Here is a 22,522-nt window from a genome sequence, read left to right as displayed (position 1 = left end):
GCGTTCCGTCACTGCCTGCCCACCGCACAGACAGAGCAGGTGCTGGTTATAATTGCTTCTAGACGTCCTGCCATGCTGAGTTGAAAGTCAAACCCGTAAACGCTGCCCGACTACAATAACACTGGAGTACACAGACATTTCGGCATCATTGCTGGGTGAAAATATACTGAGTGGAGTTGGATGAGATGGCAGCAAGAGTCTAAGGAGGGGATGCTGTGGGAATACCAACAAGATGACTGTCAGTCGCCGTTTCCTCCTCTCTTCTGCTTTTCCCCCCCTTTCTTTCAGGCCCAAAAGACATGACAAATATGTAAGGAAACAAATTTGTTCATTTTTAGAGGAGTCTCCCACCCCACCCCACCCCACCCCCATCCAACTCTGGCCTCCTTTGAGCAAGCCAGTAGAACTTTTTTTTTTTTAAACCTGGCTTCTACTATGGCAATTTCCGGAGTTGCTATGTGGCTGTGTTTAAAAGTCGCCTTTGGGATCCAGAGCACAATCCTTGTCACAAAGGCATTTTCCCAGTCCCAAATAGCAATGCGACCTCCTTTCAGAAGGTTGTTCTTGTTTCTGTAGACCCAGAAAGGAGTTCAAGCTGTTGATCTTGACTGTGGTTGTCGTCAGCCTCTCATGGGCACCTCATGGGAAGCGGAGCAAACTATGCCAGTCTGTGCTATCACCAGGGCTGGGAAGGGAAGCCAACCGTGGAGGGCCATAGGTCGATGTGTGGATGGAGATAATCAGGTCTTTCGTCCTTATTCTATTTCAGTCTGGAAACATCACTGAAGCCTGCTCAGTGTCATAGCAACACACAAACTTTCACTGACAGTCTGGGGCACATTGGCTGCAAATCGAACCCGGGTCTTCCCGGTGAAAGACGATGAGAGATCTACCACTGAAGCACCATGGCCCTCACCTCAAACCAGGGCAATCATTTCCCACAGATCTACCAGAGTTCAAACCAGACCACAATGCAGGATGACTGAGATTGCCACCAGAATCTGATACTGATGCAGAAAAAAACCTAACTACCATTTTATTGACTCCCACTCATACCGGCCTAATAGGACAAAGAACTGCCCCTTTGGGGTTTTGAGACCTTAAATCCTTACAGTAGCGGTTCTCAACCTGTGGGTCGCGACCCCTCTGGGGATCAAATAACCCTTTCACAGGGGTCAACCAATTCATAACAATAGCAAAATTACAGTTATGAAGTAGCAATGAAAATAATTTTATGGTTGCAGGTGACCACAACGTGAACTGTATTAAAGGGTGGTGGGGGCATTATGAAGGTTGAGAACCACTGCCTTACAGAAATAGACAACCTCATATTTCTCCCACGGACGGGCTAGTCAGTTCAAACCCCCGACCTTGCGATTAGCAGCTTAATGCACAGTCCACTACACCACCTGGGCTCCTAATGCTATAATAAGAGATACTATTGTTAGATCTCTCCTGGGAGAGATATACCTCAGGCCTTGGCTTCGCGCGAGAAAGAATTCAATTCGAAGCCTGGATTGTGATCCAAGTGGGTTTTTTGAGAGAAGTAGTTTCAGGTTTACACAGGCACCTCGGGGCCCCTCACGGGGCACAGCCTACCTAGAAGCTGCTGGAGAGAAAGTCACTCAGTGGGCTCCGGGATCCTGCCTTTTTTTCTTTTTTTAAAAATCGTTTTATTAGGGGCTCATACAACTCTTATCACAATCCATATATACATCAATTGTGTAAAGCACATTTGTACATTCATTGCCCTCATTATTCTCAAAACATTTGCTCTCCACTTAAGCCCCTGGCATCAAGTCCTCATTTTCCCCTCCCTCCCCGCTCGCCCATCCCTCAAGAAACCTTGATAATTTGTGAGTGGTGATACTGAGAGGGTTGTGGGAGGGTGGATTGGAAAGAGGGAACTGATTACAAGTATCTACATGTGACCTCCTCTCTGGGGGACAGACAACAGAAAAGTGGGTGAAGGGAGACATCGGAGCGGTCAAGATCCTGCCTTTTCAATTCCTCCATAGGGAGGCATGGTTGACGGTCATGGTCAAACCCAATGGCTGGATTGAATTCACCTTGCCCAGATGGGCCAATCCAGGTGTAATGCCCACCTAGGTGTACCACCCCTTCCTGGCCGGAAGTTTCAACCTGAGCATATGTAATGGATGACCCAGTCCCTATGCTAAACCACCTAATAGTATTTGCAAGATGCCAAGCACCTTTCTAAGCTTTTTGTGTATAATAATTCAATTATTCCACTTAAGAAGCCTATGTGTGGACTCTATTTGGCCTCCTTTTACAGATGAAAAATCAGTGGCACAGGATGATAAAGTCATGAGCCTAGGACCACACAGTGAGGAAGTGGGAAGGAGAGATTTGGACCCAGGCTGCAGAGCCCATGCCTTGGGTGCCTACAGCTGCCATGTAGGACACAGAAAAGCATGGAGCAGACTCGGCGTAAGACATTAGGGAGTTGGGAGGACTGTAGCATGAATGTATGTGCTATGACTTCATGAGAGTAGCTGCTACTCAGATCCAGAAGAGAATACAAGCCTTTTGCAAAAATTATTTTTGCCAAGAGAGGGTGGAAAACTGCATCTTGTGCGAAATCCCCCCAACCTGCACATGTGCATAGCTATTTCAGAAGGTTCCAAACAATGTGTGCTGTGTGGCAAACCAAACTGAGCTCAGGGGGAGCTGGTCTGTGGGTTATGTTAGCCAGAAAGTGAGCAGTTTTAACTCACCAGCCACCACTCCAAGGGAGAAAGAGGAGGCTTTCTGCTCCCATGGACTTACAGCCTTCGAAGAGGCAGGGAGCATTTCCATGCGTCCTATGATTAGGATCTCAGAGGGTGAGGGTGGAGTTGGTTGAGACCTGTCTTCAGGGCATTTCCCAGAAGGGCTTCCTGCAGTGGCTCTGCCTTCAGGAATGTCTGATGAACTTGAGGGCAGCAAAGTCCTAAACACACTCGGGCAGTGGTTCTCAACCTTCCTAATACAGGTCCTCTTGTTGTGGTGATGCCCCCCTCCCCCAACCATTAAATGATTTTCTTGCTACTTCATCACTGTAATTTTGCTACAGTTATGAATTGGGTGAGCCCTGTGAAAGGGTCATATGACTCCCAAGGGGTCGCAACCCACAGGTTGAGAACCACTGCACTAAGTGTTCCCCTCCCAGACAGCCCTACCAGTGTCTGGTGTGCATAGTTCTGTGAGGTGAGAGAAATGGACTTAGTGTCTGCTTCTGGTGACAGTTGATGGGGGTGGGCTTTCTCCCTATGTCAAATCCCTCTCAAGCCATTTGTCCCCACAACAGAGGGAGCCATGCACAAAAAAGCAAGAAGAGGATGCAGCACAGCAGGACAGCAAGCAGAACAAAGATTGAATAAGCACAATTCACTTCAATCAGGAATCGGGTGCCCTAGAGATGTGAGGAAGACCCCAGTCTAGTGACATTAGATCAGGTTTAGGGATTGAGTGAAGCGACCCCTCTTGGCTCCCCTCAGCCCCTATTTTGCTTTCCCATTGACCCTGACCCTTGCATCGTGATTGGTCCTTATTCCAGCATGATGGTTGGTTTCATAACCACGGCATATGGGAATGTGTTAGTCGATAGGTTATACAGGCACAGCCTCTGGAATGGGTAAGTGAGGAGGCGATTTGGGCTCGCTCATGCAGACCTCTAGTTGTCCTTGACATGCCTGGTAGAATGGATCATGTGAAGTGATTTGAGATCGGCGTTGAGATCTGATAGGTCATGCAGACTTCTAGCTGTTCCTGGCAGTACCCTATTTTAAGGAAACAGAATGTTTGGCGTTTAAGTCGTATTTGAGCTTAAATTTTGAGCAATAGGCTGTGGTCACAGTGAGAGTCTATGTGGAGACCCTGCATCCATTTTGAGGGGCCACAGATTCAGCCACGATTGAGTTCTTTCTTACTGCTGACTGGCAGTGGAAAGCTTGTCCCTCAGGCAGTGTGCTTGCGTCCACTCCCCGGGCCACACTCAACGATATACGGTAGTGTGCACATCCCAATGAAGGTCCCGCTCATGCTCTCACAGGCCCTCCTGAAACTCCATGAATTGATCTGTCTTCAGTCACAATTTTGTGACAAAGTTGTTTGTTTTCTATGTCTTATTTAAGTTTTCAGGAGCCCAGGTGGTAATGCTGGATAGTGTTGGACTATTAAGAGCAAGGTCGCTGGTTCAAAGCCACTAGTCATTCCACAGGAGAAAGATGAGGTTATTGCTTCCTGTAAAGGTAGCAACTTCAGGATCCCTACACAGAGTCACTATGAGTCAGAGTCAGCAGGACAGAATGGGTGTCATTTTATTTAAGTCACTGTGGCTGTGGGTCCTTCCGACACCATTGTGGCCTCATGCGGATGCTCTCCTTCATCCAGAACAGCAGTTTGTGCCTTTTTCTTGTGTAAAACTTAGCAAAGGAGTTCCTAATAAAATATAGTTGGATTGGGAGTCTTTTCCCCCTCAAAACAAAGTAAATACAAAAATAGAAACGAGACTATGGTGCTAATAACCAGTTGGAGAGTTGAGAGAGCTGAACTCTCAATCCTGATAGAAACCCATTGTGACTGAGCACCTGCTCAAGGTCATCCACAGCCTATGAGGTTGAGCCTATGTGTTGGGGAGTATTTGTGTACATAAAGTTAACCATTTATCTTTCTAAAGATTCTGTCTAAAACTTACTTTAAATAATAAGTTTTCCCCTGGGCTAGGTAAAGTTCAGGGAGTTTAACCCCCTAGTATCCACCCCCTCTCAGCATTCATCATGTTAGGCCAGAGGAGGCAAATCACACCCACTACCCAGGGAGCACTGCTTCCAAAAGCACATTGCCTGTGCCGGGGCAGAGGGGAGGTACCCGGACCAGAAATGCTGACAGAGTGGAACCAGAGAGCTCAGCCCCCAGCTTCCCGAGGGAGCAGCTGTGATGGTTCACTTCTGGATGAATATGTTTAAGCAAAGGCCAAGGGCATGACTTGGGCAGCACGAAAAGCAGATGTGCAGAGGTTGTTCACTGCATTCCAGAAGTTCACACACTCTCCGGAGGCTCCTTGGCTCAATGGCAGGAAGTCATTGGTGGCTTCCACCTTCAATCCCAAAAGGTCACTGCCGTCCAGTGGATTCCAACCACAGTGACCCCATATGGAGTGTTCAAGATTGTAAATCTTCATGGGAGCCAGCAGTCTCATTGTCCCCCTTGGGACAGGGAGCTAGCAGCCCGTTTTGCCACCAGGGCTCCTTCCTCTCTAATTCTGGATCCAGTCCCTCTGAATATCTTGCCCTGCCCTTGTCTAGGCTTCTTAAATGCGTTCCACGCTGCTTATGTTAGTCTGGGTGCATTGGAGAAACAAATCCACAGAAACACGTATGTATAAGAGAGTTGTATTTAAAGGGTGAGTGCACATCAAGAAAACATGCTCACATGTGCTTATGCACCCGCTTTGTCTTCAGCGATCATGTTGGTGTAGGCTGGTGTGCTGTTTCCATGTGGACTTTGTTGTTTTTATCTACATGGCCCCCTGTTTATCTTCCAGCCTTTAAGACCCCAGACACTATATGCTTTGATAGCCGGGCACCATGGTGCTTAACTACTACACCACCAGGGTTCATTAGTATGTGACTTATCTCCTGTCATTCACACTAGATGCTCAAAATAGCAGGAGACCAGGTTTCTCCTTTGTGGCCACACCAGGTACTGACAGAACCAAGAACAGAGACACAGTTATATATCTTGACTATCATTTGCATATTATATGCCAGGAATCCCTAGGAAGTGTCTTGGAATTGTTCTACTCTTGTTCAAATTTCACACACCCTCCCAGTTTCCATACTGACTCTGCCAAACCCCTAGTAACTGATTTGCACCTCCTATCAACTTGGAGAAAACACCCTAGGCATCATATAGAAGTGGACATGCTTGGTACCCAGAAAACCTGTTCAGTGTTTTGAGGGCGGCTCAGCAAACAAATGGGCACAGTGATTAAGCATTCAGGTGCTAACACAACACTCAACTCTGTAGTGGTTCTGCAAGAGAAGGATATGGCAGTTGACCCCCCAAAAGAGGTACAAACGTGGAAACCCTACAGGTATTTGTATAGGGTCGCAATGTGTTCCAATTGAGATGATTGTCATAGGTTGGGTTTGGTTCAACCCGTCTTACTGAGGAGACTCCTTCTTTACACGCAATCAGTTACTTTAGAGGAAAAAGACATGCCTGTCCCAGAACAATCCAAGGACTGGTAAAGGCAACACCCACAAAGACACTCCCTCTGCCTGCCTAACTCTAAAATGCTGCCCATAAAACACTCTGCCTGGTAATATCTGGGCAGCACACTAGGGAGGTGCAGCAAATGTGTGTTGAATGTATGAGGCCATTTCATAGTTTGGTTGCACGATCAGGGTGTCTGTCATAAAGCCCATCTCTTTGACTCCACCTCTCAGCAGAGATGAACACAAGCTTCCCGTTTTTTGCTCGGCAATGTCCTGGTCAAATAAAAGTTCCTTGTAGATCAGTAACTTGCCACAGAGCAAAAGATATGGGAAGAGGCTCATCTTTCTCCTGGCTATGAAATAGAATGGCAAGCCCCTCCCTTCAACACACACACACACGCACGCACACACACACACGCGCACACACACACCCCTGCCTTACAACTACATTCGGTTGATTAGCAAACTAAGCTCTACAACCCTAGTATGTGTTTTTCTTCTCCAGAGGAATGACGGACTTATATACCCTGCATTGTCTTTTTTTTAATGGAATTGCCCCAGTTCTCCTCACCTTTCCTTAGATAGTGCAGTGAACTATTAGATGACTGCAGGTATTGAAAACTAGTATTGATTTCCAGTTTGTGTCACCTTTGGCTTTTAGCACCCTCCACTTCTCTAGTAAGCTTTCCATTGCTTTGGGGAAATTTTCTCTCTCTGAATTTATTATGTGAGGGTGGTAGTGTAATAATCAATGTGCCTATGGAGGACTATCCTTCATGACCTAAACTCATTAAGGGTCAGTGCCTGATGGAGCATCAGGTTGGAGGAAGGCCTATTAACAACCTGCATTATACAGATGACACAATTTTGCTGAAAATGAGAAGGACTTGATTCACTTGCTGATGAAGATGGATTAAAGCCTTCAGTTTGGATTATGACTCAATGTAAAGAAAGCCCAGACCCTCACAACTGGACCTATTGATAACATCATGATAAATGGAGGAAAGATCGAAATTGTCAAGGATTTTGTCTTGCTTGAATCCACAATCAATTCTCATGGAAGCAGCAGAGAAGAGAACAAATGACACATTTCACTAGTCAAATCTGCTACACGAGACCTCTTTAAAGTGTTGAAAAGCAAGAGATTACTTTGAGGACTGGGGCGGGTTGACCCAGGCCATGGTATTTTCAACTGTCTCATATTCATGTGAAAGTTGAACACTGAATAAGGAAGACCAAAGAAGAATAGGCATATTTGATTAGTAGTGATGTAAAAGAGTAATGAATGTACCATGGACTGCCAAAAGAACAAACCCATCTAACTTGGATGAAGTACAGCCAGAATGTTCCTCAGGGCAAGGATAATGAGACTTCGCCTTAACTTTGACATGTTGTCCGGAGAGATCAGTCCCTGGAGCAGGACATCGTGTTCTGGAAAGTAGAGGGGCAATGAAAAAGAGGAAGGCCCTCAACAAATGGGATTGACACAGTGGCTGCAACAATGGGCTCAAACTTAAGAACAACGGTGAGAAAGGTACAGGACCGGGCAGTGTATGATTATGTTGTATGTATGGTCACAATGAATCCAAACCCTCCCTATGACACTGAACAACAACAACAACAACAACAACAACAACCTGACTGAATCCTCTAGGAGGACTCTTGAATGTGAGAAAAATGGAACGAAGCCAGAGGAAGGATTGGAGGATGTCTTAAGTTCCTGTCTTAATCTCCTTAACCAAAAATTATCCAACAAGTCAGTAGCCTTAAAACACTTTTCCCCCTGATTTGGAGCTTACAGGTTCAAATTTGGGGTGCGACTCTAGGTCAGGGTCCATCTTTGTGGATACCAGAAAGTTCCTTGGCATTCCTCGCTATCTTTCTCCCCGTACTGTGTGTTACTGGGTCTATCCTGGCCTTTAACTCAGAAGTGTTTAGGTTTAGGCTCAAGCCTATTCTCATATGGCCTCATTTTTTAAATATTTTATTAGGACTCATACAACTCTTATCACAATCCATACATATACATATATCAATTGTATAAAGCACATCTGTACATTCTTTGCCCTAATCATTTTCTTTTTTTTTAATTTTATTAGGGGCTCATACAACTCTTATCACAATCCATACATATACATACATCAATTATATAAAGCACATCCGCACATTCCCTGCCCCAATCATTCTCAAAGCATTTGCTCTCCACTTATGCACTTTGCATCAGGTCCTATTTTTTTTTTCCTCTCTCTCCCCGCTCCCCCCTCCCTCATGTACCCTTGGTAATTTATACATTGCTATTTTGTCATATCTTGCTCTATCCCGAGTCTCCCTTCCCCCCCTTCTCTGCTGTCCACCTCCCAGGGAGGAGGTCACATGTGGATCCTCGTAATCAGTTCCCCCTTTCCAACCCACTCACCCTCCACTCTCCCAGCATCGCCCCTCACACCTTTGGTCCTGAAGGTATCATCCACCCTGGATTCCCTGTGCCTCCAGCCCCCATATGCACTTGTGTACAACCTCTGCCCTATCCAGCCCTGCAAGGTAGAATTTGGATCATGGTAGTTGGGGGGAGGAAGCATCCAGGATCTGGGGGAAAGCTGTGTTCTTCATCGGTACTACCTCGCACCCTGACTGACCCATCTCCTCTTCTAAACCCCTCAATGAGGGGATCTCCAGTGGCCATACGGCCTCATTTATATTTCAAAAGAACTCCCTTCTTTTCAAACAGGATCATGTCCACCAAGGTTCAAATTTCTCACATATTTTGAGGGGGCTACAGATCAATCCATAATGGCTCTTTTGGGTAGCTGTAACAAATGGCTACCAATCGAGTGACTTAAACAGCAGGCATTTGTTCTCTCACTTTTCTGAAGGACAAAGGGTTAAAATTAAGGTGTGGGCAAGATTCATTCCTTCTGAGAACTCTGAAGGAGAATCAAAGTAGCCTCTCTCTGCTTCTGGTCACTGCTGCTAATCCTTGATATTTCTTGGCTTATAGATGCACTGATCCAATCTCTGCCAGTGTCTTCACACGGGGTCTCTGTGTGCCCACTCCTCTTCTTATAAGAACACACCAATCAGTGTATGTAGTATCCATCTGAAATCTAAACCCAGAAAGATGGAGCTCTTGAAATACTTATCTAAGCACATCTGCCAAACCTCCTCTCCAAGTAAGGCCATAGCCTCAGGTCCCATGTGAACATGAATGGGTGTGTGTTAATGTGATTTAATGTACTACAGAGGGCACGCTTTGGCCTCAGGAGGAGTGTTTCCCCATTACCTGCTTCACAGCCCAGAGATTGCCCAGGCATTTGCCACATTTTCTTGTCTTCCCACCATTTATCCACCATTAGGCCTTTCTCCCTAAGTTAGTCAAGCGTCAGTTTCTGTCACTTGTGATCATGACCCTCCCTCCCGCCCAGGTCACAAATTTAAAGTGACACAGGCAGTTTCTTTAATGGGCACTATGTTATCCTGACTAGCAAGCATTGCTAAGGAGGGAGGATGAATCAGGGAGAAGCCGCTTGCTTCCTCTAGCTTCGGGGCAGTCCACAGAGGATTGATCCCTGAGCCACTAACGAATTTTGCAACTGTCACAGAACAATGCAAATAAGTAAGATCCACATCTGCTGAACACCATCATGAGGTCAAACTGTGTGTAAATAAATGCCTGTTTCAAAGAGTGAGTAAATCCTAAGGTAAGGAGTGACAGGGCTTTGTTGGCATAAACCCAGCAAGGCATTATGGGTCGGATATTAATGAACTCATGCTCCTGGGCCTCACAGAGCCCCAGCTCAACTGCTTCAGCTTGTTGACAAACTGAACTCAGGGTACCCGGAGAGAGCACTTCCATTTTGATGAACAAGGTTGGTTGGGGATGATGCTTCCTAACTTGCATTTTAATATAAATTTGATGCTTCATCTGAGCAATGTGGAAAGAGCATTCAGATAAAAGAGAGGGACAACCATCAAGTGACCAGAGGATGAAACTTCTATCTAATCTGTGCCCACTGGAATTGCTTCTGGGGAAGGTATTTTTTGGGTGTGTGGGGTTGTTCCCCTACCCTGCTCCAAGCCTTCCTCCTCATGCCCACCCCCAACCCAGCATACATCCTACTGGGAGAATGTCTCTGAAATATGAAGTTTTAATAAATGAAGCTTTAATGGGCCTGATAGTCTGCCTAAGACCCCTTCAAACTGTAGTCTTTCATTTGTATTCTTCCATCCTTTTTGAAGAAATGAACCTGATGGCAGGTAGTATGTTTCCTTTCCAGGATGAGCTGATAGAGCCTCTCACTGCTGCAGTGGGAGGTGAAACATTAAAAGGCCCTCTGTGGCCATGAGACATGCCCACTCTACAAGAGACACTGGGCAGGTTTTCTGAAGCTCCTCAGAATTGACTAGTGGCCCTGGTCCACCCATCTCAACCAAGCCAGTCTTCATTTGCACTGCATGCCCTCTCTGAGCTCCAACTGCATGCTTCATTTGAGGATGACAAAGCCTCTATTGTCTGAGAAGATGCACAGACATATGAACTAATCAATGCTCCCCCTGTCCCCGGGGAGTGTGAAATTCTCCCATCATGACCCACCAGCTTCCCTGGAAATTCCTGTCTTAACTCAGGCACTTAATATCAATGATGTCTCTGCTTCCTTCCTTCTTGCACACCCCCCAGGCATTAACTGTCATCCTTCCTCTCCCTAAAATATACTTTGAATCTATTCACTTCATGCCATCCCTACTGCCCCAAGGTGTGTCTTGCATTGACTATGAAACTAGATTCTGTATCCATTTTCCAGGGCTGTCAAAACAAAGCATCGTAAATCAGGTGGCTTTTAAGAACAGTCCACCACCTGTCTATCAGTTCGTGGTGCAGTGGTAGCTAGAGTGCTGCTGTGAAATTGGAAGCTGTGCCACCGATATGACAAACCCCAGAAGGGTCAGCAATGATGGGCAGGCTTCAGTGGAACCTCGAGCCCTGTGGTGCTCAACCTTCCTTTAATACAATTCCTCATGTTGTGGTGACCCCCAACCATAAAATCATTTTCCTTGCTACTTCATAACTGTAATGTTGCTACTACCATGAATCGGGTGACTCGTATTAAAAGGTCGCTGGACCCCCAAAGGGGTCACAACCCACAGATTGAGAACCACTGCTCTAGCCTAAGGCAGACTAGGAAGAAAGACCTGGTGATCTACTTCCAAATATTAACAAATGAAAGCCTTATGGGTCACAACAAAATATGGTCCTATCGATTGCTGGAAGTTGAGCCACTGACCTGCACACAACAGCTACAAAAATAGACTCAAACACACCAACAAAGGCCTGCTGAACTCCAAAGCCCTAACAAACCCACTGCCCTCAAGTCCATGCCAACTCATAGCAGCCCTATAGGACAGGGGCGAACTGTGTATTAGTCTGGGTATGCTAGAGGAAAATCGAGGGAGACGCATGTGTATGAGAGAGAGTTGGTGGTTTTTAAAAATCATTTCCCTATTATTTAATCATTATATTAGGGATTCATACTACTCTTATCACAATCCATCCATTATAAGGCACATTTATACATTCATTGCCCTCATCATTGTCAAAACATTTTCCCTCCACATAAGCCCCTGGCACCTGCTCCTCATTTTTCTCCTCCCTCCCCACTCCCCCCTCCTTATGAACCCTTGATAATTTTATTCGGGGCTCATACAACTCTTATCACAGTCATTCCATCCATCCATCCATCCATCCATCCATCCATCCATCCATCCATCCATCCATCCATCATCCATCCACCCATTGTGTGTCAAGTACATTTGTACATGTGTTGCCCTCATCCTTCTCAAAATATTTGCTTTCTACTTGAGCCCTTCATATCAGCTCCTCATTTCCCCACTTCCATCCTCCTCCCCCTCCCTCATAAATCCTTGGTAATATATAAATTATTTTGTCATATCTTACAGGTCAAACATCTCACTTCCCCCACTTTTCTGTTGTCTGTCCCCCAGGGCAGAGATTTTATGTAGATCCTTGTAATCGATTCACCCTTTCTACCCCACCTTCCCTCCACCCTCCTGGTATTGCCACTCTCAACACTGGTCCTGAAGGGATCATCTGTCGTGGATTCCCTGTGTTTCCAGCTCCTCTCCGTACCAGAGTACATGTTCTGGTCTAATTCTACCTTATAAATCCAGAGAGAGAGTTTTATATCAAACAGTAATTGTACATTAAGCAAACGTCCCAGCCCAGTGCAGATCAAATCCGTAAGTCTGATATTAGCCCATATGTCTGATACCAATCTATAAATTCCTTTTCAGACCCATAAAACATGTGCAGTGATGCTGAATGCAGGATAATCACAGGCCAATGGGTGGAAAGTCTTGTGGATCCAGTGGCATTGTAAGCATCTCAGTGCTGGCAGCGATCTCTCTGAGGCTTCTTTGGCTTCAGAGGTCTGGTCGCATCCATTTGGCTTGCCTTCTGCAATGTCTCCCAAGGAGTAGCAGAGAGAGAGAGAGAGAGAGAGAGAGAGAGGTGTCTTCCACCTCCAAGGAGGAAGTACCAGATTTCTCAGAGTTCTCAGAAGGAGGCTATGCCCACATAAAAATCTCACTGACTTTCTCCAGATTGGCAGCCTAAACTCCACGCCTATACTCCTAATCCTTAACTTGACAAAAGATTAGGTGACTACCACAGGCTCCTAATCCATAACAAGCCCATTTATTTTTTCCCTGCATACCGACACCAATCCAATACCCAAAGCTTTACCCAATGGGTGGAGATCTACTTCTAAAACATGAATATAGAAAAATCGCTTTTGCTTGAAGGCTCTCAAGGAAATGCTCACTGAAAACTCCATTCCTATTATCTCACCTCCCCCAAATTAGTCTTTTTCTGGGCTTTCAGTCACACCAAGTTCTCTCCTGCCCCAAGGCCTTTACATGCACTGTCACCTCTTCCAAGCCCTGAAGTGCCAAGTTCAAAGTTCCAGTTAATCTCCCTGATCCTGAATTTTAAGAACTGTGTGTGTGGGAGGGAAGGGGTTGGGCTGTTTGTTGAACTGCTGGGTTTTGGAGCCATTTGTCATGCAACCTCATTTTGTCAATGACTGGTTAATTAATGCAGCATTCATTTGCCCTTCTTCCAGTCACAGCACATGGCTTGTATCTTTGGGATCACTCTTCCACCATGCTCCATCTCCATGCTACTGCTGGCATTGACCCAATCTGCCAGCCCCAGGCCTGGCTAGTCAGGGCATGACTTTCCTCTGTCCAAAGGGACTGGGTCAGACTCAGTATGTGACTCATGCTAGGTTAATGATATCTAACCCTAAAAAATGCCCCAGAAACAATTGCCCCATTGCCAATGAGTCCATTTTGAATCATAGAAGGTCCCTGTGGGGTTTCTCAGACTGTAAATATTTATGTGAGCAGAAAGTTCCATCTTTTTCCCTATGAGGTAGCTGGTAGGGTAGCACTGCCAACCTTGCAGTTAGCAATCCAATGCTTACCTGATAGTACCACCAATGATTAGAAAGGAAAAGAGCCTCTCTCTCATAGAATTCCTGAGCTTCTAGATAAAACTACAGCTGTCATCAGGAAGCCTGCGTGAAACTCAAAAGGAAACAGCTCTGAAAGGAAAAGGTTCAAACTCTGATGGTCTCAACTGAGTGCCAGAACCCAGCTATTCCTGATGCTCTGTCTCCAGACTTACAAATTCCATAAACCTACCCATTAATTCCTTCTCCTGCTCCTTCCCTTCTCACGCCCCAAAGTACTTTGACTTAGCTTTGAAGGCACTCACAACTTCACGGGTTCTGCCTTGCACAGGTGTCTGCTTGCTTCCAGTTCAGTCCTGACATTGTCCCTATCTTTAGCCATGTTAGGCTTGCATCCTAGAGCTTTCCTTTGCTTGTCTCCCTATTGCTCTTGTCCTATGAAGTCTGTGGCTTTATCTTTAAGTCTAAGTCCTGCCCTTTCGTTTTCGTAGAAATCTGTCTCTGTATCTTGGCTCATGGCAGGTTGTGTCCTTCAAAGATGACTGTCCTAATGTTGCACATCGCACATTCTCTTGTTACAAGATGAGTTTGTGTTCATTTTTCCAGAAACAGGGCCTGCTTTCCCTCTTCCTTGCATCTTGGCAGGCCTTTGACTATGGCAGAAGTGTTGCTCTGTGACTTCCACCTGGTCGTATTGGGTTGTTCACCATTGGGACCCTGTCAGGATGTTGCAAGGAAGACCAAGCCAAATGAAAATGTCACATATAGGGTTCTTCTTGAGCTCCAACCAATAGAAGTATCAGTCGTGTGAGGGAGTGAGTCTTAAGAGAGCTGCAGCCTCTGTCCTTTGAGCTACCCCAGCTAATGCTTGATGAAGCCAAAACTAGTGTCCTCACTGAGCTCTGCCCAGATTGCAGATTTGTGAGCAAAATTGATATTATCATTACTTTAAGATGTTATTTGTGGGGATAATTTCTGTTAGCAGCAGATTATCAGAATACTGCCTAATCAGACTGCATTGCCAGTTTTACTCTCTCTCTCTCCATATATAGATATAGATATCCTCCACTCATCTGTCAGTTGGTTGTACTATAATGGTTTGTGTATTGTTATGGTGCTGGAAGCTCTGTTCCCAGAATTTCAAATACCAGCAGGATTGCCCATTGTGGACAGGTTTCAGTGAAGCTTCTAGACTAAGACAGACAAGGAAGAGGGGCCTGCTAGTACACTTCCAAAAATTACTGAAAGAAAACCTTATGGATCACAAGAGAACACTGACTGACTAATGTGTTTTGGACACAATATCAGGGGACAATTGCTAGAGGAAGACATCATATTTGATGAAATAGAGGGACATGGAAGATCCTTATTGAGGCACATTGACCTAATCGCTGCAACAATGGACTTCAACATTCAGGAATGTGTGACGATGGTGCAAGGTCAGACAGCACTCCATTCCATTTCATATAAGGTCTCCATGGATCACAGTAGACTTGATGGCACTCTCTATATGTTTGTCTTCAGTGACTTCCCAGAGGGCTGCTCTGCCTGGCAGCCTCTTTTCTTCATGCTTCCAAATGGGGAGCACAACAGGTCCATAGTCACTGATATTCCCCTCAATCCCCAGGTCAAGTAAGGAGGCATGAAACTAACTATGTTGTTCGCTTTGCCTTGTCTCTCTTCCTTTTCCCCTCCTCCAACAGGGCTAGAGGGGGTTAATACTTACCTTGCAGTCCAGAAGAGAATTTCTTCCACACCAAAATCTTCTCCTTCCTCAAAAGGCACATACATGCTTTTCTCCTTGTTTTGAATTAAAATGGCAGATGGGATGGTAGGAAAGAAAATGAACTAGTCTAACAGAATGGCCAAACAGATTTACCTTCCACATAAGAACGCAAATAACTCCTCAATCTTGTTATAGAGTCATGATATGATGAGCTCCATCAAAGCAGAGTAGAACACCACGGAGGTCAGACCAGAAAGACCATATTGAGTTGATTTTGTGTGAGAGATTCTAGTTGCTAATTATACTATTCATAACAGACAGATGGCAGGTATAGAAGCCCAGACTTAAAATGTCTTTATCTAATTGCCTGCCTAAATATATATTTGCAATATGGTCCTCAAAGGGAATACTTTCTTTACCTTAAATTCCATTTCTTTTTCCCCTTTTTTATGTAATTTTATTGAAGTATCATTGATGTACAATAACCATAGTGTGTTTTGCTCTTTGAGGTTTTTAAAAAGAATCATTTTATTGGGGGCTCCTACAACTCTTATCACAATCTATACATACATCCACTGCGTACATTTGTTGCCATCATCATTCTCAAAACATTTGCTTTCTACTTGAGCCCTTGGTAGTAGCTCCTCATTTCCCCTCCTTCCCCTCCGCCTCCCTCATGGACCCTTGATAATTTATAAATTATTATTCTGTCCTATCTTACACTGTCCGACATCTACGTTCACCCACTTTTTTGTTGTCCCTCCCTCATGGAGGAGGTTATATGTAGATCCTTGTAATCAGATCCCTCTTTCTACCCCACCTTTCCTCCATCGTCCTGTTATTGCTACTCTCAACACTGGTCCTGAAGGGTTCACCTGTCCTGGTTTCCCTGTGTTTCCCGTTCCTATATGGACCAGTGTATATTCTCTGGTCTAGCCAGGTTTGTAAGGTAGAATTGGGATCATGATAGTGGGCGTGGTAGCATTTAGGAATGAGAGGAAAGTTATATATTTCATCGTTGCTACACTGCATCCTGACTGGCTCATCTCCTCCCAGCGACCCTTCTGTAAGGGGTTGTCCAGTTGCCTACAGATGGATCGTGGATCCCCTAACTGTACCCCCCCTCATTCACAATGATATGATTTTTTTGTTCTTTGATGCCTGATACCTGATCCCTTCTACATCTTGTGATCACACAGGCTGGTGTGCTTCTTTCATGTGCGCTTTATTGCTTCTAAGTTAGATGGCCACTTGTGAACCTTCTAGTTTTTAAAACCCTAGACTCTTTATCTTTTGATAGCTAGGCTCCATAAGCTTTCTTCACCTCATTTGTTTATACACCCTCTTTTTGTCTTGAGTGATTGTGTCGGGAAGGTGACCATCATGGAATACCAGTTCCTTAAATTCCATATCTATAGGCTTAAGTCTTACCCACAGGAAACCTATTTTTATTTTATCCCTGGAACAAAATCTTGCAATAATTTTCTCTTTTTGGGTAAGTCCATCCTCAATCACTTATCCTTTAACATTTACATGAATTTATCTGTAACCAACCCCATTTACATAGTCTCATTCATGCTATTTCAACAATAATTGCTAATAACCCTATTTTTAGAATCGGCAGAAAGCATCAGTATCAATATCCCATTGCCACTGAGTTGATTTCAACTCATGGGTACCCTATAGGACAGAATAGTATTGCCTCATAGGTTTCCAAGGCTGACAAAAAAATCTCTTTATTGTGAGTTGGTTGAAGGTTTACAGAATACATCTGTTTTCCATTTGACAGTTCACACATATTTTGCTTCATGATATTGACTGCAGTCTGCTCAACGTAATATCACTTATCACACTTCCTCCTTGTATTTCCTGTTTCCATTCCCCCTTCTTTCCTGACCCTTCTGAACTTTATCTTTGAATAAATTATATCCTTTTGATTCAAATAGTTGATTAGTGTTACTTTTTACCTTATAGATCTACCTATTGTTTGGCTGAAGATTGAGCCAAGGGAGTGAGTTCAGTTCCAGATCTGAAGGTCCCTAAGGACAACAGTCTTGTGGGTTCCAAGAATCTCTCTCTGAGCAATACCACTGAACATTTAAAATAAGTTTAAACTTTGTTGCACATATTTCTCCTAATCTATCCCAAAATTCCAAAGCAAACTCTTTATCATTGTGTTGAAGCTGACTCATAGAGACCCTACAAGATAGAATAGAACTTCACCCTTTGATTTTCCAAGGCTTAAATCTTTACCAGAGCAGACAAACTCATATTTCTCACATGGACCAACTGATAGGTTAGAACCACTTTCTTTGTGGTTAGGAGATCAATGAGGAGTCCACTCTGCCATTAGAACTCGTTAAGAATGCGATCCAGGATCCCCTAATGCTATCCCTCTCAGATAAGTTGGTAGTGGTAATAAATGTAAATCTTAAGGGGATCAGACTGCCACATCGTAACTCTTCCTTGGGGAAGATGGTGGGTTTGAACTGCTGATTGATTAGCCCTTAAGTGCTTAATTACTGCCTCACCAGGGTTCTCCTTAACATCAGAACAGTGGACACTTATTGGTTTATCCTACTGGTCTCTGTTCCCTAAAAATTGCACTTCATCCACAGGGTTTTCTTCCACAACACACAGCTGCTAGTGTGTTTGGTTTGTTTTTCCACATGACTTCACCTTCCTGGTCAAAGCTGATTTGTCCAGGGCTAAACACACATTGAAAACATAGCCATATTTGCACACTACAAAATTTGAAGTGAGACAGCAAGCTATTTGTTGAGTTTTTTGAATGACTGAAGTCTAAAAGGAAGTGTTATGATACAGGAAACAGTGAGTTTTGATGTCCATCATCTATGCTGGGGACCCAGTTGGCACTCCGAGTGACTATTCAAAGGGATGGTATGAATTCTCCTCTTCCATGACCTACACATATAAGAGATATAACCACTAAGTCCATGATTTGACAAATGTCTTGTGTGATTGAGTTTGGGTTCCCCATAGGATTAGATCCTGAGACAAAGGTTTTAATTAAGCCATTTTCTGGGGAGATATCAATAAGGAAATGGGAAATAGAAAAGGGAAAGAAGGCAGCCAATGAAAAGTACATTATCAAACAATTTAAAATTGTGAGCAACTGAAGGTTAATCTTACTGGAGACACTGTAGAAAATCCACTAGTTATTCTGCCCAGAATGTGAGGGAGTGTGGCTATTTGTCCAACAACTCCTATGGGTCATTGGTTAAGGGTTACTCCAGGAAGCAAGAATTAACTCCACAACCTCCTAAGCCATGCATGCTCAGGTACAGTGGTCTACAGAAACTAGAGAAAGCAAGAAGAGAGACGTGCTCGCCATTCGGAATTAGGCTAGCATGCCAAGTTGTCAGACATGTCAGGTTCTTGAACTATCATAACTTGAAAGTCATCATGATCCTGTGAGATATACCACTGGTATTTCAAACACAAGCATAGTTACCCGTGGTGGAAAATTTTCAGAAAAGCTTACAAGCTAAATAGACTAGAAAGAATAACCTGCCAATCTACATCTGAAAAAAATAGTGGTGTTTGTGGAGCACATTGATAGCAGTGGAATATTGTTTCATATAGTGCAGGATGATGAACCCCTCAAGTTGGAAGACACTCAAAATATAATTGGGGAAGAGCTGTCTCCTCAAAGTAGAGTTGACCTTAGTGATATAAAGTTTTCAGGACCTATATTTGTTGATGTGGCAATGACTCAAAATGAGAAGAAACAGCAGTACTGCAATAACCACTAACAAGAAGATGGGATGCATGAAATATGGATCTAGAAAAATTGGAAGCCATGAAAAAATGGAACACATAAAGATCAAACACTCTAGGAGTTATTGAACTGAAATAGACTGATATTGGCCATTTTGAATGACACAATAATATGGTTTACATACCAGAGTAACAAATTTGAAAGGAATGGGTGACTTTCATGTTAAAAAAGAGAATGTTTCAACATCGATTCCAATGTTCACCATTGTTAGGTGTAGGATATATTACACCTACAAGGATGAATAATTAATAAAGTTATTTTTCAAATTTACACACCAACCACTAATGCTAACAATAAAGCCATTGAGGATTTTTACCAACCTTTTCAGTCTGAAATTGATGAAACATGCAATCAAGATTACTGATGACTTGAATGCAAAAATTGGAAACTAAGGATGAGGATCACTAGTTAGAAAATATGGCCATGGGGATGGAAGCCACATGGGAGATCTCATGATAGAATTTTCCAATAAGGATGGCTTATTGATTGAACATTTATTTTTCAGGGATGTAAACAGTAACCATAGACATGGATTATGTATATTGGATAGAAATAAACAGGAATTAAATCAACTATATCTGTTGAAATAATCTACTATACATACTCGAGTATAACCCAAGGCAACTAATTTTACCCCCCAAAGCTGGGGTGCTTTTTCAGCATAAAAAATGTGCTGAAAAAATCTCGGCTTATACTCAAGTATTTACGGTATAAAGAAGTTCAATATCATCAGTCACAAGACTGGAGACGAACTGTGGAACAAACCATCAATGGCAAATTCAACTCGAATTCCAACAAAATTAAAACAAGTCCCCAAGAGTCAAAGTATGAATTTGAGTATATCTCATCTAAATTAGAGGATACTTCAAGAAGAAAGTTGACACATTGAACACAAATCACCTGAGATGATACGAGTTCTGCAATAATATCAAGAACATCATAAATAAAGAAATTCAAAGATAATTAAAAAGATAGAAACTAAAGAAAAGACAAAACGGATGTCACCTTGAATGTGGAGTAGCTGAAGCCAATGAAAGAAATAATGAAGTAAAAAAAAGAGAGAGAGAAATATAGAAATAATTGATGAAGTAAAGACGATGAATAAAGAAGCTGAACATAAAATTTCAAAGGGGAAATCAAAAAGATGGAATAAAGAATTATATTAAAAGGTGCAAAGACCTGGAATTAGGACAGCAAAAATGAAAAGCATGTGCATTTCACTAGCTGAAAAATTGAAGAGAAATTCAAAATACAGAATTACACAGATAGCATCAAAAGAAGATGAAAGGGATTCACTGACCATATGAAGCCCAGGCTCCACAGCGCTGAGTCCAGAAGACCAAGGTAGCATAGGGTTCTCACTGCAGATTGCTCTGAAAGTGCTCACAGTAGTAGGACCTGGATCAACTGGGGAAAATGTAGAACTCAAAATAAGAAGACTAACCTTAGGATATGATAGGCACTAGTGGAATTCCCATTTGACACCTGACCTCACCTCCATTGCTCAACTTTCAGCCCCCAAATAGGAGACATATACTGTCAACGATGTACAATTCAGAGCCCAGCATTTGTCAGGGAGTTACTCAGAAGGCAGGAAGGCATGGGAACGAAAGACCAATGGAAACGGCAAACAAAGGGAGGGAATAGGAAAAGTAGTATTGCATTGTAGGTATTGCAGTCAATATCATAAAACATTGCATGAATTGTAAAGAAAATCAATTTACTCTGTAGATTTTCCCTCACATCACAATCAAAACAGTGTAAAAAGAAAATAAGTCATATGAACGAGTACACTGGTAGATCTTGCTGAAGACCAATTTCCAGTGTTAAAAGATGTCACTTTGAGGAATAAGGCACAGCTGAGCCCTAGTGGTATAGTGGTTACAAACATAATGCGTCAGAACCAACCCGGTTGGGTTGCTCAACACGAGATCAGCAGTTCTGCTCCCATACAAAGTTCCGGTATTGGAAACCCACAGGGATATCTCTCCCCTGTCCTATAGAGTTACTAAGGGTTGAAATCAACTTGATGGCTGTGAACTGGATGTAATCCAGGCTGACTAGAGACACAAATCAAGTGACACTCATATATGTGCAATAAATAGTTTTTAATCAAGAAGTCATTATAGTATTTCTATTTCAAGGAAATATCACAGGCCAGTCCAACTCAAGCCCATAAGTCCAACACTAGCCCATAAGTTCCTTTCCAACTTATGCAGTTACATGCAATGATGCAGAATGCAGGGATGTCAAAGGCCAGTGATTGCAATGTCGTGTGGACCCAAGGTCGATGGAAGCATGGCAAGACTCTGGCAGCTCTCAACGTGGGCAGGAAGCAGTCAGGTGAATGCAAAAAGAAGGGGAGGTTCCCAGGGCCCTCCTTATGAGAAGGCCATGGCCACAAAGAGGCACCATCAGACTATGGTGTGATTGACAGATTGGATACCAACCTTACACTTTTACATATCTTCAAACTGACATAAAATTATATAACTATCATACTATGGCATTTTCAATCACCTCATATGTACTTGAAAATGGTCAATAATAATGAAAGATAAAATAAAAGTTGATGTCTTTGAATTATGATGCTGGTGAAGAATATTGAATATTCTATGGACTTTCAGAAGAAGGAACAAATCTTTCTTGGTGGAAGTAGAGCCAGAATGCTTCCTAGACGTGAGAATGGCAATACTTCATATCACATACTTTGGACATGTTAACAGCTGAGCATAGTCCCTAGAGAAGGATATCATACTTGGTAAAGTGGAGTGGTGAAAAAAAGAAGAAGGTCCTCAATGGGATGAATTGGCATACTGGCTGCAAAAACGGTCTCCAACATTAACTGTGAGGAAACAGGCTGTGGGTGCTGTGAGTTAGAGCCAAATTAACAGTGTCTAACAATGACAACTCCCCTGCCCCGCCCCATCTGTCAATTTGCTGCACTGTGGTAGCTTGTGCTTTGCTGTGATGCTGGGAGTTAGTCCACTAGTACTTCAAATACCAGGCAGGATCACCCACGGTGAACAGATTTCAACACAGCTTCCAGACTAAGAACTGACAGGACGACAAAACAATCAGTCCACTTCTGAGGGATTCACCATTGAAAACTTTATGCATAGCAGTAAAATATTGTCTAATATAATGCCAGAAAATGAGCCCCTCAGATTGCAAAACAATCAAAATATCACCGAGAAAGAGAGCTTCCTCAAAGTAGAGTCCACCTTAATGATAACTCAAAACCTCACAACATGAGCTGTAGATAACATCATAATAAATGGAG

The sequence above is a fragment of the Tenrec ecaudatus genome, assembly GCF_050624435.1.
Source record: "Tenrec ecaudatus isolate mTenEca1 chromosome 1 unlocalized genomic scaffold, mTenEca1.hap1 SUPER_1_unloc_13, whole genome shotgun sequence".
Taxonomy (NCBI): domain Eukaryota; kingdom Metazoa; phylum Chordata; class Mammalia; order Afrosoricida; family Tenrecidae; genus Tenrec; species Tenrec ecaudatus.
The sequence above is the reverse complement of the archived record's forward strand: the minus strand, read 5'-3'. Positions refer to the sequence as shown.